Genomic DNA, 16,295 nt, shown 5'->3' with positions numbered 1-16,295 from the left:
TCTAGTATTAAAAAACTGTATCACATTTCCCACTGGCTTTATGTCAATAAAGATATCTTCTCTTTTTGCTTTCATTTAGTGTTGCCTTGGAAAAGGACAGATGTTTGAAGCTGGCACCTGATTACAGTCATACGGTGAAGAGGCTGTAAAATTCATGGTCTTGTTCCTTCATCTAGATCCAATCAGGCAAACCCCATCTGCATGTGTAGCCAGTTATGAGGAACAGATCCAAGTAACAGCAAGGTTAAGTAGGCATTTCAAATTACATCAGAAATTCTGATCTGAAGGAAAAGATCCAAACAGCAGCAAGTTTAAGTTAATGTTAAAAATTTAATCAGAAATTCTGATGTGGTGTAGGCAGCCATTGTGCCAACCACACTAATTTATTCAGTACTAAGCTATTTTCCTCCCATTAGCCTGGAGGCAGCTGAAGGGTAATGCTGCACCTTCTTGCCCATTTCTGCTGCTTGATCTTACAGATAGGGATTTTTCTTTATCTTTGAACCTGTTCCAGATGCCTGGATGTTGATCTTAATCCCAAACTGGGACCTTGCTGCATATCAGATTGAAAGTCAAGTGCAAAATAGATTTGCCTTGGCATAATTCAGGTTCTTTGCTCCCAGAAATGACGGTTACATTTATAGCAATAGAATAATCAAATACAGCATTTTAAGCACTGTACAGATTGCAATACACATTCATTTTTAATTGTATTTTGTATTGAAACTGATGGGAATAGAATTACTAAAAACATTTAATCAGTTAGATGTTTCTTTCTATTATTAGTACTTTAATGTAGAGGGGATTAAAGCTTACTTACCTATCTGAGCTTTAGTACTCTCAGTTATGACAGATTATTTTATGTTTACACTGAATAATTTAATCGCCATAGTTATTGTCTTGAGAATAAGGGAGCAAACTACAGACGTGCTGTATCTTTCTGCATATACTTTCACTTTGTTCTTGACTGCTGGAAGTCTAAAGAATATCATTTTAAGAAAACTACGGAGTTACATTTTAATCCTAACTCACCTTTTGCCCTAACCTGCCATTTCCTTAGCAGCTGAATTCTCTGCTGAGCTCCCACTCTAAAGCAGGGCCTTCTGAAAACAGGACCAGTTATAATTAAAAAAGAAAAAAGAAAGAAAGAAAGAAAAAGGATTCAAAGCTGTAGCAGTTTCAGAAGTACTGTGGCCTTCCTTTGCAGTGTGAACTTAATGGGATTGCTTACTCTGATGAGTTTTCACATAGTACACCGTACTGTCTCCCTGCAGAAAACCAAGTCTCAGCTATATGTGAATTCCTCAGTGTTTCGAAGTGACTTATTAACTATTGTCATAGACTTCTGTTCTTCTGATTTTTGAGGATTTCTGCAGCTGTTTCGAGAGGGTGGGAAAAGAGAAATATAATATGAATCAGCTGGTAATCACTTATTAACACACATGCCAGGAGATTAAGATTCAAGTTCTTACCTAGGACTTACGAACAACCCATCAAAACACCACGTTTCTGATCCTTCATCCTGAGCAACAAAAACAAATGTTATTGTTCAGTTAAGTTAAGCCTCTTGCACAGAAAGTCAAGGCTCTACTATTCCAAGGATAGCAAAACTCCATGTGCTAACGATTTCATTGAATCTAGGTTCTGCTAGGAGTTTGTGTAAATAGCAGATCTTGGAAACAAGCAACTTATTAATTCTTCCTGAAATCTGTGGATTTTACAGATTCTCTCTCGGCAGACAGACAAAATTACAGTGAAATCTGATGGGAATGGCAGCAGTTGCACTTTCAATGTGACTGTGGAAAACGTAGCTCTTCCTTTAACCCTCACTGCACGTGGCTGCTGAAGGCTTAAGCATTAGCTCTCTTCAGATTTGTTTAGGGCTGGAGCAGTTCTGTATTTTCCTACTGCATGGGCAATCTGAGGTAAGTCTTACAGAGCTATCCAGAAAATAAAAGCCTAACCTTTTTCCAGATCTTCAGGCATAGGCCATGGAAATGATCACAGAATGGAAGGTAAAGACTTTCCTAGTTGATGCTGTAACTGTCAGAACAATCTGTGTTAAGAGAAGTAGGACGCGTGCTTGTTTATCCCAGGGAGTGAGAAGAGGAATGGCTGCTCAGTGATGAAGGAAAAGTTCTTAGTTTAAAAGACAGGATTAAAAAAAAAAAAGTAAAAAAAAGAAAAAAAAAGATTTTTGTTGTATTTTAAATAAGTGGAAGATAAAAGAAAACATGAATGGCATGTTTTCTTTTATCAAGGCCGAGTGCCATTCACAGCCTGCTCTTGCCCTTGCAGAATCACAGAATGGTTTAGGTTGGAAGGGAACTGTAATGGCCATCTTGTCCACCCCCCCACTCCGAGGGCAGGGACATCTCTCGTAAGATCCATGTGAGTATCTGCATGAGTCCTATGAAAGTTTCTGGCTGGTAAAATGAAATATCACCTCTTCAAATAACATAGATTATGTTCTTATCTTGATATGATATTGATATGATATTGATATATTGATATGATGACTTTGGTAGCAGTGACTCACTTCCACAAGGTGAAGCAGGTAGAAGAAACTTAGTATGGCTGTACTGATGTTCAGAAGTAGAATGTGTACCCTGAAGTACAGCCCTGAAACAGTTTTGCTTAGTTAGGCAACTAAGGAAGCATAGGAAAAACTGCAGAATTACATGATTTACATGTTTCCTAAAACAAGTAGATTTCAGAGGTAAATCTGACATTAGATTTCTCAGAAGTTATGAAATAAGTGCATGCAATGATTGTTTATCTCCTAAGACAATGTCTTTGTCTGCTACCAGAGAAAACGCAGAATATGGAGCTTCCCTTGCCTTCATTCACCGCTTGAATTCTTGTCTGGGATGGCAACGTGCTGAATGTTTCGAGAAGAGAAATGGAATAGAAATATATCATGCAGCTTGCACATACACAATATCTGTACCTGCTGGGGAGTTGAGCTTCACAATGGATGCAGTCCACTCCCACTGAAAGCTGGCAAAATCTTTCCAGTCACCATGACAGCAGTGTCAAACTTTCATGTAAGAAAAGTACGGGACTCTTAAAACTGAAATTTGATTTATTATGGTAACTAACACACTTCTGTAAAAGATAGCAAAGGCTCAAAATGTAAAATTTGGTTCCATGTTTTGACTTGTATCGTTAAAAGTTATGTTGATCAGATCTCCCTCTTTTTCTTTCTTTCTTTTTTATTTTTTATTTTTTTGAAAAAAAAATCAGAATGTCTCTCTAGCACTTGTATTTGTCAGAACCATAAGGAATACTTAGTGTCAAAGAGCATTATAGAAGATATGCTGCACTTGTGAGTTTTAGCCTGTTATTTGATGTATAACATTAGCATTTTATAGCTCCTGCTGAATTTTTAAACCATCTGGAAAATAAATCAGAGACTTCAATGGGATTTCTTTGATTTACAATAGCTAGGAATCCGACTGTTAGTGTTTCAGAACAGGCTAATTGTCAATCAAGAGGAAAAACTTTCAATTGGTATGTGAAAAATAGTATTCGGCTTTTCCAGAGGAAATTTTGCCAAGAAAATCACCTCAATGGTTTTAGTGGCTGCCCAGTTAGTGTTTACAGGTTCTGCTGAAAACACCTGCTGTGGCCTCAACATACATTTTGGGTCAGGGGAGAAGGAACCAGGAAAAACATGAAAAAGGGAAAAATGCAAATATAGCCATATGAGATTTGGGTGCTGGGATCATTTCTCTCAGCAGATGAGTAGGGAAGGGCAAAGGATTAACTATCAATACAGAGTCAAAGAGGCCAGGATGACTGTCATCCTTGGAGTTGCTACTCAACAGAGTGCTTTAAACTAACACAAGCTCTCTACCTTTAACCAGACTTCTAAACAAGAAGAAGCGTGGTGACAGTGAAAGACCATCTATGTAGGACACAGTGGCACTGATGCTCAATGTGTGGACCAAGCATATAGCAAATACCCTCAATAAGTTTGCTGATGACACCAAGCTGGGTGGTACAGTTGACAAAATAGAAGGAAGTGACGCCATCCAGACAGACCTGGACAGGCTTGAAATGTGGGCCCATGAGAACCTAACGATGTTCTCAACAAGGCCCATTGTTGTACTTCGGTTGAGGGAATGCCAGATATATATACAGACTGGGAGAAGAACTCCTTGAAAACAGTCCTGTGGAAATGGACCTGGGGGTCCTGGTGGGTGAAAAGCTGCATGTGAACCAGCAGTGTGCCCTTAAGCCCAGAAGGCCAACAACATGCTGGGCTGCATGAAAAGAAGGGTCGTCAGAAGGAAGAGAGAGGAGATTGTCTCCCTCTGCTCTGCCCTCCTGAGAACCCACCTGGAGTACTGTGTACAGGCTAGGGGTCCCAGCACAGTAAAGCTATGGAGCTGTTGGAGTTGGTCCAGAGGAGAGCTATGAAGATGATCAGAGGGCTGGAGCACCTCTCCTATGAAAAAAGGTTGAGGGAGTTGGTCTTGTTCATCTTGGAGAAAGTTCCCGAGAGACCTCACTGTGGTCTTCCAGTACTTGAATGAAGCATGTAGGCAGGAGTGCAACCAATTTTTTACGTGGTCTAACAGTGATAGAACAAGGGGGAATGGCTTTAAACTAGAAGAGAGGAAATTTCAGTTAGATGTTAGGAAGAAATTTTTCACTTAGATGGTGGTGAGGCACTGGAACAGTATGCCCAGAGATATAGTAGATACACTGTCCCTGGAGGTGTTCAAGGCCAGGCTGAATGTCCTATGATTTAAGTAAACTGAAAACTAATGCTGAATCTGAATCAAGTGCTCAGTGAAAGACTGGACAATATCTGCTCTAACTGGGATTCCACAGTATTACTGGAATATGAGCTCCTATCAGAGGTGCTGATGACTATCTTTTGAGCAATAGCCTTATTGCATTTGTACAAGGGTCAGGGCTGACCGCAGTAGGAAGATGTAGAATTTGGCTTTCATCTTCTTTCTGCTGTCTGTTGTACTACAGTTTTATCTTGCCAACTTGATTCATTAGGCCTATGGTATTTTGTATAAAGCAGATCACTGAAGGCAAAACATAAGACTTAAAATAATCTTAGGCCTGGTTTCCAGCATTCCCTAGTGCTTGAATATATGAGGCTGCTGGCAAGCTGCTCTCATTAGACACTCCAAAAGTGATATAGTGACCCAGTAACATTGTTCATCTGTTCTTGCTAATCACTTTCACAGACATTTGCAGGATGGATAGAGAAGACCATCTGAGAGATACCACTCTGGTATCTCTGTATCTTGGATTCCTACCTCTTGGCAGCTTGGCTTGTGCAGCAAGTCTTCTGTTCTTGGCTGAGTCTGGAGCAGCAGGCACAGGAATAGCCCAGGTGGAACTATATTTTTTTTAAGCTGCTTTCTGCATCAGCACAATCTGGAAGCTGATATATGACTCCAAAAGAACATCAAATCTCTTACCTACCCTGAACTCACATCTCTTTTCCCTGGGGTTAAAACCCTACTCTGAGAAGCGATACCTAGGTGGATGAATTTCCTAAAATGTGCGTTCATTAGTTATTGCTGGCATAACATAGTGAAGGTGGGTGTTACACAGGCAAGTAGTAATGCCACTACTATGTGCTATTATTAAGGCTATTAAAACACCAATGGACATTGCAGAAAAAGTGTTGTCATCAAATACATATTAGAGCTTTATAATGAACCATTAGTGTGACTATTCTTGTGCGATCTTGGCAGATACCAGAGTTTTGGAGGAACATGTTTACAACACAGCTTTGTAGAGGTGGCATTGGATGCTGTGAGGGGATTTGAAGGCAGAGCAGTAAAGGCAGTGATTAGCACTGCTGATGAGGTAGTACTGCATGCCTCAGGACTCTCAGTACCCCTGTTTACGTGTACCCTCATCCACTCCTCTCCTAGACATTTTAGATGAATACCTTTAGCTGGCCTAGAGCAGCATTTCCAGTTCTCCTCATCAGTCCACTCCCAGTTTGAGTTTCTGAATAGGAACCTCCTAAATTACTAACTCCTGAGCCCATGGAAAACAAGCCTCAAAACTGGGCTCAAGATCTAGAAAGAAAGAAGAAAACAAATTAAAAAAACATCTCTCAAAACGTTGTAAAGTGACCAGAATTGGTGACATGACTCAGTTTCTCAGTGCTCACAGTCACCAGTGCTGCTCTTGTATAGCCCAGTACTCAGCAGTGGGACCAAAGTCTCTCCAGACAAATGCCTTTGGGCATATGACAACACTGGGAGAAGAGCTGTGAACCTCTCATGGAGTGCCTGGTTAAAGTTTATTTAGTTCACTGTCTGAAAACTTGAGCTATAGCAACATAAGCAATGTGAGAACTGTCTTCTTGCTGAAAATGATACTGCATACACAGAAACCAACATAAAGGAACTATGCCTATGAAAAGAAAGTTCTTTATAGTGCTTTATTTACATGGTTTGCCTACTTGTTGAATATAATGCAGTACCTGAATTTTATGTCAAAATCATTACATGCCTATATTCGGCCCTTTCCAGGGTAGGTTAATGAATAATATTCACAATTTTATTAGGTTTTCTGAGTGACTCGATCTCTCTGACCAGATCAATCAAATTATTTCAACCAAGCTCCAAGGCAAGTGTTAATGGAAATATATAAAATTTATTTTTTAGAGATTTTCTATCAACTGAAATAAAATTTGCTGTTTCCTCAAGAGGCTCTTTGAAGAAAATGCACTCATTAAAATATTAATTGGAAACAGAGAAAAAAGGGTCATGAACAGAAACACATATTTATTGAAATCTGCCTAGAGGAATTTGATCAACTAATTTCTCAAATAGATTTTTTAGCCCTGATCAATTCATTGCATGGAAGAACATGGACAGATAACCTTTCTGATCTTTTCTTTGTTCAGCAGAAGCTTTGATAGTACAGAAATGACCAAAGATAATGGAAGTTGTGACTTTTTAATAGTATCTCCTTGGAAAGGATCACTTCAAACTAAGGTAAATCTTTCTGGTAACTGAAAGAAAAAAGAAGAGTGACATTGCCTTTCCTTATTCCAGACTACTTTTCAGCACATTTTCATGCAATGCAGTTCAAAACTTAAAAAAAAAAAAAAATTTTGTTTGTTTGTTTTTGTTTTTTTTTTTTTCCCCAACAGTATTTGCCCTAGTAACATCAACTCTTGCTTGCTGGCTTCCAGTGCTTAGCTTTTTGGTTGGCTCTGAACATCTTCCCAGCTGTGGGGCAGGGGGCAGGAGCCTGGGAAGCTGGCGCGATGGTGCTGGGTGACTGCGGTGGTCCCATATTGCACACCAACAGGGATCACACACTGAACTCATCTGAGCAATGAGCTTGCAATTTGGGGAGAGGGAATCAGAAACACGGCCCACTCACAACAACAGAGGTGGGCACCTCCTTGTCTCGAGGATGGGTTCTTCCACAGATCGTTAGCAGCTTTGCCCCACTTCTTTTGGTGTGTCCCAAAGTAATCACAGAATCTCCTGAGTAGAAAGGGACCCATGAGGATCATCCAGTCCAACTCCTGGCTCCACACAGGGCAAGCTAACCATTAAACCATTTATCTAAGAGCACTGTCCAACTGATTCTTGAATTCCAGCAGTTTGGTACCAAGACCACTGCCCTGAGGAGACTATTCCTGTTCCTGACCAATTTCTGGTGAAGAACCTTTTCCTAACCCCCAACCTGCCCCTCCCCCGACGCAGCTCCATGCCCTCAGGCCCTGTTGCTGTCACAGAGAGCAGAGCTCAGCACTGCACCTCTACTCTGTGAGGAGCTGCAGCTGCCATGAGGCCTCCCCTCAAAAACACACCAACAAAAACAACAACAAAAGACCTGGGTCTGCAGCAGCATAAGAGCAGGGTTTTCACAAATTACCTTGGGTTGCCAGAGCATCCCCACAGCCTGCTCTTATGTGGTATTGTTTCTCAGGGAGATATGACTTAACTTGAAAACGGAGGCCTAGCGCACTAGTTCAAGAGAAGTCCCGTAAAAAGTATGAACAGACTCACACCAAGCCTCAGGCTGTCCTTCAGACTTCATATTCACACCTGCATTTCAAAAGCTTGCAGTTTTCCAGTTTTCATTTTCTTTACATCCCTGACTACGGACTGGAGTTTCTACAAACTGCTGAGTGCTTCTGTCTGCCTATTAAGGGCTCTCACCTACTCCTGATTGCAAATGCTCGGAGGAGGCTGGGATTGCTTTGTTTGTCCTGCTAAAGAGTACATGCTGTAACAAGTGAATGTGGGCATAAGTGGTGTGCCACAAACTTCACTCTGTGCCACTCAGGGAAGGACGTGGAGAACTGGACTTCAGCCAGTCAGTATAAATGTAAGGTAACTTGGGAACAGGTAGTTCTGGTAGCTCTTTCCTGCACAGCCTTGTTAGCAGCAGATCTCATCAGAACCAGGTAAAGTCTCTGCATAAATTTGCCTGTTTTGGTTTAAGCCTGCTACTGTTTGAGCTGGGTAATTCCTGAGCTAAGGGTGCTGCCTCAGAGGGAGGTGGGACTCCTAGACATCCTGAGTCATACCTGCCAACCCCATGGGGATACCTGAGATAGAATTGGGCAATACCTACATGTCTATAAATATACAACTGGATCTTCACCGTGGCTTTTTTTTTTTTTTTTTTTTTTTAACAACTGTTTCCACTGTTGATAGTTTTTGATTCATTGGTTTTTGGAGCCCAGTCTGCATAAATTTATGTTTAGTCAAGAAATTGCTGTGTTCTCAGGGGTTGCAACATTCATCAAGATGGTTTGTTTTGCTAGGTTCATTAATAAGTGCAGTGGTAACAACCATAATGAGATAAGGTGCTTATATCTAGCATGCAGATGTTACATAACTCCTAAAATCCTTTGCTCAGGTATCTCCTAGCTCTAGGCCGCTACAGTCCTACCGCGCGTCAGCATTTCCTGATAATTTCTTATCACAACCTGTCTTCTTTTGCCACCTGGTTACTTGGAGACCTATTTCTCAGTCAATAATTGGTGGGGTTCTCTAGAATTCTCATATATCTGGCCTGCAGATAATCATTTTCTGTGTCCTTAGATTATACTTCCCGGACATCTGAGTAAGAGCCAGCTAATCTTGATAAACATCAACTGTATCTCATTTTATTCAGTAGCCTCATATTGCAGGCAATTCATCTGAAAGTTTAGTTTGCTGATCTTGTCTGGGAGCAGAGACCTAAACCTAGGCCAACTGTGTTTAAGCTTAGTGAATCTTTATGTAATGACATAAAATAAGTAATTTTGCTGAAACATTATGGTGATGGGAAAAATCAAGAGCTTTTATTCCTTGTACATATAATGTGATGTTGGCCGTAGTTGCTCAGAATAGAAAGCCCAAGATGAGAGTGTCAGGGAGCTGCAAGGTCCAGCAGCTCCATGACAAATGGACAGATAGAAGCTGCTGTGACCCTAGCGTGGGTTACGCCCTGACTGGAGGATGCAGTCCCATAGGGGCTGGACATGGTGTGAAGACATGGGTGCTGGTAAACAATTTCATCAGCAGCCCCAGATGAGGCAAATGAGGAGCTAAGTCCAGGGGCTGTTCAAGGAGCTCAGTAAGAAGCAGCAGGAGGTGGAGCCAGAGATGAGATGACAGTGTGAGCCCCAGACATCTGTGCAGGAGACAGGTACAGGACTGGAGAAGTGGGCACTCCTTTAATGTTGCTGAATTAAGAGCTGACAGCCCTGGCAAGAGCAGAAATGGGGCCTTAGGCCATAGGCAGGAATGGAGCGATGTCTCAGATGAGACTAGGAAAGGACAGAAAGTTCATTAGTGCCATCAGGGCTGTGACAGAGAAGTGTTTGACCCTTCTTTGTGGAACAGTCACTAAGACACAGAAAATAAGGGCTGCAGACATGAAATTCACAATGCCAAGAGAAGCTCTGGAAGTTGTGGCATATGTACCAGTCCTAAAATCTTGGTGTAGTAGGAAGAAGACTCAGGTTCTCTAAACTCCCACTAATGTTCCCTAGCTGGATATTTATTTTGAGAAAGGCAGATCAAGAGTTTTTGAGAAACCTACAGCTAACTGTGTGGAAAAATACAGATGATGGCCTGAACTTGCAACTAGCACATGATAAGGGAGTGTGGGAGATTGGGAACGTGGGCAGGCAGCCCTGACCTGCGCTCCTACCCTTAGGTATAACTTATCTATGGGAAGTTGCTCTGTAGTTGTACCTTCCTTATGTGAATGATATACATATGGCCCCTGCTCTGTGGGGTGGTGTGTAGATTAGACACCAGATCTGGTAATAAGGAGTTACTTGGTGGACACTTTACCTGCCAGCCACCGCCAGTGATGCTACTACATTAAATCAATTAATATTAACTTTGTCTCTGAGCACTTTTCCAGGATAGGTGAATCTTACGCAGAAGTGCTGGTGTTTTTGCATCACACTGACACGTTTGACAATATGGCTGAAGTGCTGGATTATGATCTCTTGGAACTGCTCTTGCTACCCTCCTTAAAATATTTTGTGGTTATATGAAAGTCTGTGACTGTTTTTCACTTTCAAAGAATTGCTTAATTCATCATCTTTATGAGATCTGTTGTAGAAACACAAAGACCAATTGCTCCTAAAAAATGTGGTTGCCTGACTGGAATCTACATATTTACTAAAGCACTGCTGGCCTCATTTCATTTTAAAATTGAATAGAGAAAGGTCAGGAATGAAGAGAAAGAAAATTAAAGGAAAATAAAAACAGATTTGAGGGAACGTCCTTTAGTAACAAGCTAAATATGACAAACAAATAGTTAGCACACAGAATATCCACTGACGGGCTTAGAAAACTTTCAAATCACTTAGCATCTAAAAGCCCGGAAATTCCATTTGTTTATGCACAGTCCTCTGATTTTTTTTCACTTTTTTCACAAGGCTTCAAATATTCTAACTAGCCGTAAATGAATAAATACGCCAAGGAGCTTTATGCACAGATACAGCAAGTAACTCAGAAAATACATTGCTCCCTTCTGGAAAAAAATAGTTGAACACTGTGAGAAGTGCCTACTAAAAGCTGTTCTGGAGATCACTGAGCATCGTTTCACAAATATATTGCTCTATCCGTCAATTTATTTACACTTACTCAGACAGGCCTTCTATGAACACTATAGCATTGGTTACTGGTTTTAACAGAGCTAGTGCAGATAAGACTATGTGTCTGAATTTTATTGTGTACATTAATTGCCACTGGTTTGGCAGTATATGTGGTAAAATAGCTACTTAACAGACATAAGTGGGCGATACAGTTTTAAAAATAACGCTCAGAATTGACACATACTCAAGATGTTGTCTACCCACTACATTAATGACAATATAATGGTAGCAGGATTCCAAAAAGTCATGTTCTTCTCTCAGAGAGACAAAGTTAGGGAAAGAATGAGATGCTGGCAAGTAGACAAACTTGACTGGTACAACATGGCAGAGCCAATTAATCTTCCCCAGCTCATTGTATTTGCACATGCCAATGGCAATAAATAAAGTGCTCTGTCTTGAAAATATGTAAATAAAGGCAAGAAAATGATGTTTATACAAAATAGAATAGTTTTTTCTGCTGTTATTACACTTGATTTTAAAATGGAAGAAACATCTTACAGTGCCGGAGTAAGGCCTATTGTATCCCTGTTTATCATTATGTTGGGGGGCCACTGGTTCTGGTAAACTTTTTACCATTAGTTCAACATGTAAGCAGAATAAAGCTGCCCATAAGCAGTAATAGGACAAGGGGTGATGGTTTTAACTAGAACAGTATGGATTTAGATTAGATACTGAGAAGAAATTCTTTACTTAGAGGATGGTGAAGTGCTTCCCAGAGAAGTTGTGGATGTCCCTTCCCTGGAAGTGCCCAAGGCCAGGTTGGACAGGACCATGGGTGGGATCTAGTGGGAGGTGACCCTGCACATGGCAGGAGGTTGGAACTAGGTGGTCTCTTAAAGTCTTTTCCAACTCAAACCATTCCCTGATTCATAGAATCAGAGATTCTAAAATTATGATCCTGTAATTCTATGCTGGGACCAGTCAACAAAACAAGACTTTGGAAGTGAGAATGCAAGATATTTTTGGATTAAATCATAAATAAATTTTCACATGTTGAAATATACCTCCTCTTTTTCCTAACAAGTGGAGTAGGAAGAACAGGCAGAGTAGAAACCTATGGGTAAGGATTTCAATTGCTTTTTCCCTGGACTAAGATCCTGAAGGGAAGCGATCCAGCCATGGGGTGACTGTGAGCAGCCAGCAGCTGCAGAGGAGTACCTGGGTGGAGGAGCCAGGCCTGCTCCTGCCTGGGGAGATGTCACTGCTGCTGGCCAGGTTTGGCTCTCAGAGCCAGGGCAGCCCTTGGGCTGAAAGAAACCCACAAGCAACAGGCAAGGCCTGGGCAGCAGGGGGATGGGGAGGGAATAAAAAAGGGTAGGAACAATTGAGAGAGATCTTAATTTTCAACTGCATTTTCCAGCAGTTATGTCCTCTTATTTCAAAGGGATTCAGATAATGTAACCCAGATGCTTCTCTGGCTATCACCTTAGAGACTCCAAAGTGTGTTGTCTTTTTTTCAGTCAGGAAATGAAGAACTCCCTTTATAGCTGTTTCATTTCAACAGACGATTTTGCCTTCAGCTTTTTAACTTCTAACTAAATACAGTATCAACATGAAAATGAAAAGTCATTTCCAATGACAGACTTTTTTTCCAGACTGTTTCAAGCTTTAAATTTTACACTGGGAAAAAAAGTAAATCATACATCTTAAAACTATATTTGATTAAAATTAGTGCTTTTTTTAATTCAAAGCAGCTTTTCTAGCAGCTCTACCTCTCACACTTTAAATACTGAAGTCAAACTACTCTTTAAAGCATATATTAGACATACTCTGCAGAATGCTGCATATCATCTGCTCATTTCCATTAGTGCAGAGGGTGTTTAACATCTCAAAGCCAGAGATGTTTGGAATGCAAATAAACGTGCAGTGGTCATATTTTTCCTAACATTTGCACTGTGGATACGTTTAAGAATGTGTTTTACAAAGCAGCTCCAACTGATTTAAACAGAACTCATACTTTGGAATGCTTTTCAGCCTACATGCTTAAGTGGTTCAGGAAACCTAAATCTTACTCTCTTCACTCTATATTGATAATGATAATTCAGGGATTAGAGCACTAAAAATAGAAAGGAAAATGCCACCTGAACTAAAGCAAGAACTTCAGTAACAGCAACCTGTGCTTTTTAGTGATCCTTGCTCAAAACCTAAAGAGCTCTAAATGTGAACTCTTGGAAATCAGCAGAGTTTCAGCCTATCACAGTTAATGCACCTCACAATAACTTCCTTCTTAAATTAGAAATAGAAGTGGTAAAAAATGCTGTAGAATAGCCTTCATCTGATAATGCTACCAAACAAACAGAGAAATTACTGGAAATTGCATTATAAAACCTCACCTAGGAGAGCTGTTTGCAAGTTGAACAAACCTGCGGGATATTTAGGTCTCTGAATTTTCTTTTGTTCATGAAAATGTTATTTTTTAATATTTTTACTTATATATATCTTCTAATATACTATGTATGTATATAACTAACTAAATGATTGTTTAAGCAAGAATTTAGGCAACGTGGTAACTCTGCCTTGTTAAAAGGTCACAAAAACAAAAATCATGCTTACTGGCTTTGGGCAGAATTGAAGGCTCTTCCCTTTGGGGCTTCAGTGCTGTTAGTTTTCCGCACTGTAAAAGAGCAAAACCTCAAAGTGCTTCTCTAAGGGTCACAAGCCAGCTGTTCCTTTCTATGACACATAAGCTGAAAAACACTGCTATCCCCCACTACTTCAGTAAAACTCTTTTTTCCTCTCTATCATCTGCTTTACTTCTGCAAGAATTCTCCATATTCCCCAGCCAGAGGTTACATCCAGCTGAGTTCAGTGATAGACATTCACCCACTGGCAAACACAATCTGCTTGGCTGGGATGTATCTCTGTAAGGTGAGCAGTATAATACGGTTTTCTTTCTTGTGGTGAAAACTTTGTGTGAGTCTGTTCTGTGGGACTAAGCCCATTAAGAACACAAACTAGAGTCACAATAGCTAATTTCTAAGCTTGCCTGCATAATGAAAAATATGTTTTAATGTTAACTAATTAACTTGGGAACATAACACTTGAAAAAATACTATTTCCAAAGGGATTAATGTATAATACATAGAAATTCATGTAACTATTGCCAAAAGCACCTGATTATTGGGCTCAAGTTGGGGGAAACAGTTTGCATTTTTTGTAAAGACATTCTGTGATTCAAAAGAAAAACACAGGTCAAACTTCAGGAAACTTTTTAAAAGGATCCAGTAGTGCTGTGAACTCTTTGTGCAGCATCCTTTACATTACTAATTTGCATTCAAACACGTCAGAGCTGTGGTTATCAGTTGTGCAGAGAATTCAGCTCACTCAGGAGCAAACGCTGGAAGGGGCAGGTTTATAAAGATGGATGAAGCACAGAGCAAGCACAGATGATGGGTGGGACAGGACAACAGGTTTGATCCTTGCTTCAGACACCTGACAGCTTCAGTACCTCTATGGGGGGCCTTTACACATGAGTTCCCTGCTGCTTCCCTCCGTAAACATGAATCACACACTGCTCATCCGTGGAGTAATAGCTCCCATTGGACTTGTCCATGAGGACAAGGGTGAGATACTGACAAAATTAGAGGAGTCAGAAAGGGCAGAACCAGAAAGGAGGAGTTCAAGCAGCTTTGGAGTGGTTCACTTCAAAATACCCCACTCTTTGGTTCCTGAAAGGGTGGGAAAGAGCAGGGATTTTGTCTGCAGCTCTACTGCATGCAAGGTGAGGAGGTGTGTGTGCACCTCCTCTGCCTACCAGTTCCTCTGAAGGGACACAAAGGAGTTCAATTACAGGTCACCCTAAATACCCTGGATCTGTGATCTGAGCACCTAGCCATTAAAACATGACAGCAAAAAAGGAGAGCAAGGAGTTCTGGAGATATTCATGGCCAGGCTGGACCAGGTTCTGAGCAACATAGTAAGTATCCCTGTTCATTGCAGGGGAGTTGGACCAGATGATCTTTAAGGGTCCCTTCCAACTTAAATGATTCTATGATTCTATGAATTACTGCCTACTGTCCGTGTTAGCTGTGCCTGAAGCTGGCAGACGAGGTCCTTGGCAGCTCCTCGTTGTGCTAAAGAAACTTCAAAGAGCAAACATCCTTCTCCCCCCACCCAGGGGCAGGCAGCCAGTGTGGCTGCGAGAGATGCTCACATTTGTGGCTTCAGGCATTTTGCTGCCTGACACATCTCATCTTCTACTGACCTAAATTCACATTTTTGCAGTTGCTTCAGGGCATTCACAGCAGGCTGACTTCGCTTTGATGATAGAAATGTAATAAATGTCAAACACCTCTGTGAGTATTTACATGCAAATGTACATTGTATCAGTCATTTACATTGTAGCAATCAAAATAAGAAGGTCGGAATTCAGCAAAAAGTCAAAAGTCAGCATTTTCTGCCTGAAAAGAATGTGCTACTGAAAAATATCTCACCAGCTCTTAAACTGAGCTCAGGTAGAGCAGCTGGTAGATGCCACCCATCCTTTCCTCAGATGTGGGACATGAAACTCTATCAAGTTGTTACACACTGCCTTCCTGTGGCTCCTGAAAATATTTTCACTCCAAGTTTCACCACAGGAAAGCATCACTGCATCAGTGTTCCCATGATCCATTCACAGAGCGATCCTCCTGCCCAGCTCACGGCCACCTGGGCAGCCCCATCCCACTGAATTCTCTAGATCCTAATGCTTTGTGTAGCTATAGAGCCTGGTCCTACTCATATTAAAGTCAGTGAATAAAAGTACATTGCTTTTGATGGCACAAGGTCGAGTACTCAGGTGAGGTATTTTATCACCTCTTTTTTTGTTTGTTTGTTTGTTTTTTACAGTGTAGTGAATGGAGTAGTAGGAAAGGTAAACATATTTGGTTGACCTCCTCGGTCAATAGAAATTCATTCTCTTTTGTTTGTTCCTTTCCATTAGCAACTTGTTTTTTTTACCACTTGACTGTCTCTTTTTACCCTCCATCCTATTTCTGAATCGTTCTTTGAATTATCCCACGTCAGGCCGTGATCTCTTCCTCTTTCCCTTTATTTAGGAAATATGTGGTATAGGAGAACTCGGGGCATCAGACAGTGTTGGTTCTTTTCAGCTTATGCTTCTGTTCTGCAGTGTTTAAATTTCCATCGCAAGAATGAATTCAGAGTTATTCACAAATTAAGCAAGAAAAGATCTCTC

At 40.8% G+C, this 16,295-nt stretch overlaps 1 protein-coding gene across 1 annotated transcript in view; it reads left to right on the top strand.

The window, feature by feature from the left end:
• Positions 8,369 to 16,295, top strand: part of SPAM1 (sperm adhesion molecule 1) — a 40,110-nt gene continuing 32,183 nt past the window's right edge. Inside the window, exon 1 of the mRNA XM_046899872.1 lies at positions 8,369 to 8,419. The gene's annotated coding sequence lies outside the window, so the exon portion shown is untranslated. The remainder of the gene's footprint in view (positions 8,420 to 16,295) is intronic.

Source organism: Gallus gallus, chromosome 1 (genome assembly GCF_016699485.2).
Source record: "Gallus gallus isolate bGalGal1 chromosome 1, bGalGal1.mat.broiler.GRCg7b, whole genome shotgun sequence".
In the NCBI taxonomy this organism is placed as follows: Eukaryota; Metazoa; Chordata; class Aves; order Galliformes; family Phasianidae; genus Gallus; species Gallus gallus.
This window is presented reverse-complemented; position numbering and strand designations above follow the sequence as displayed.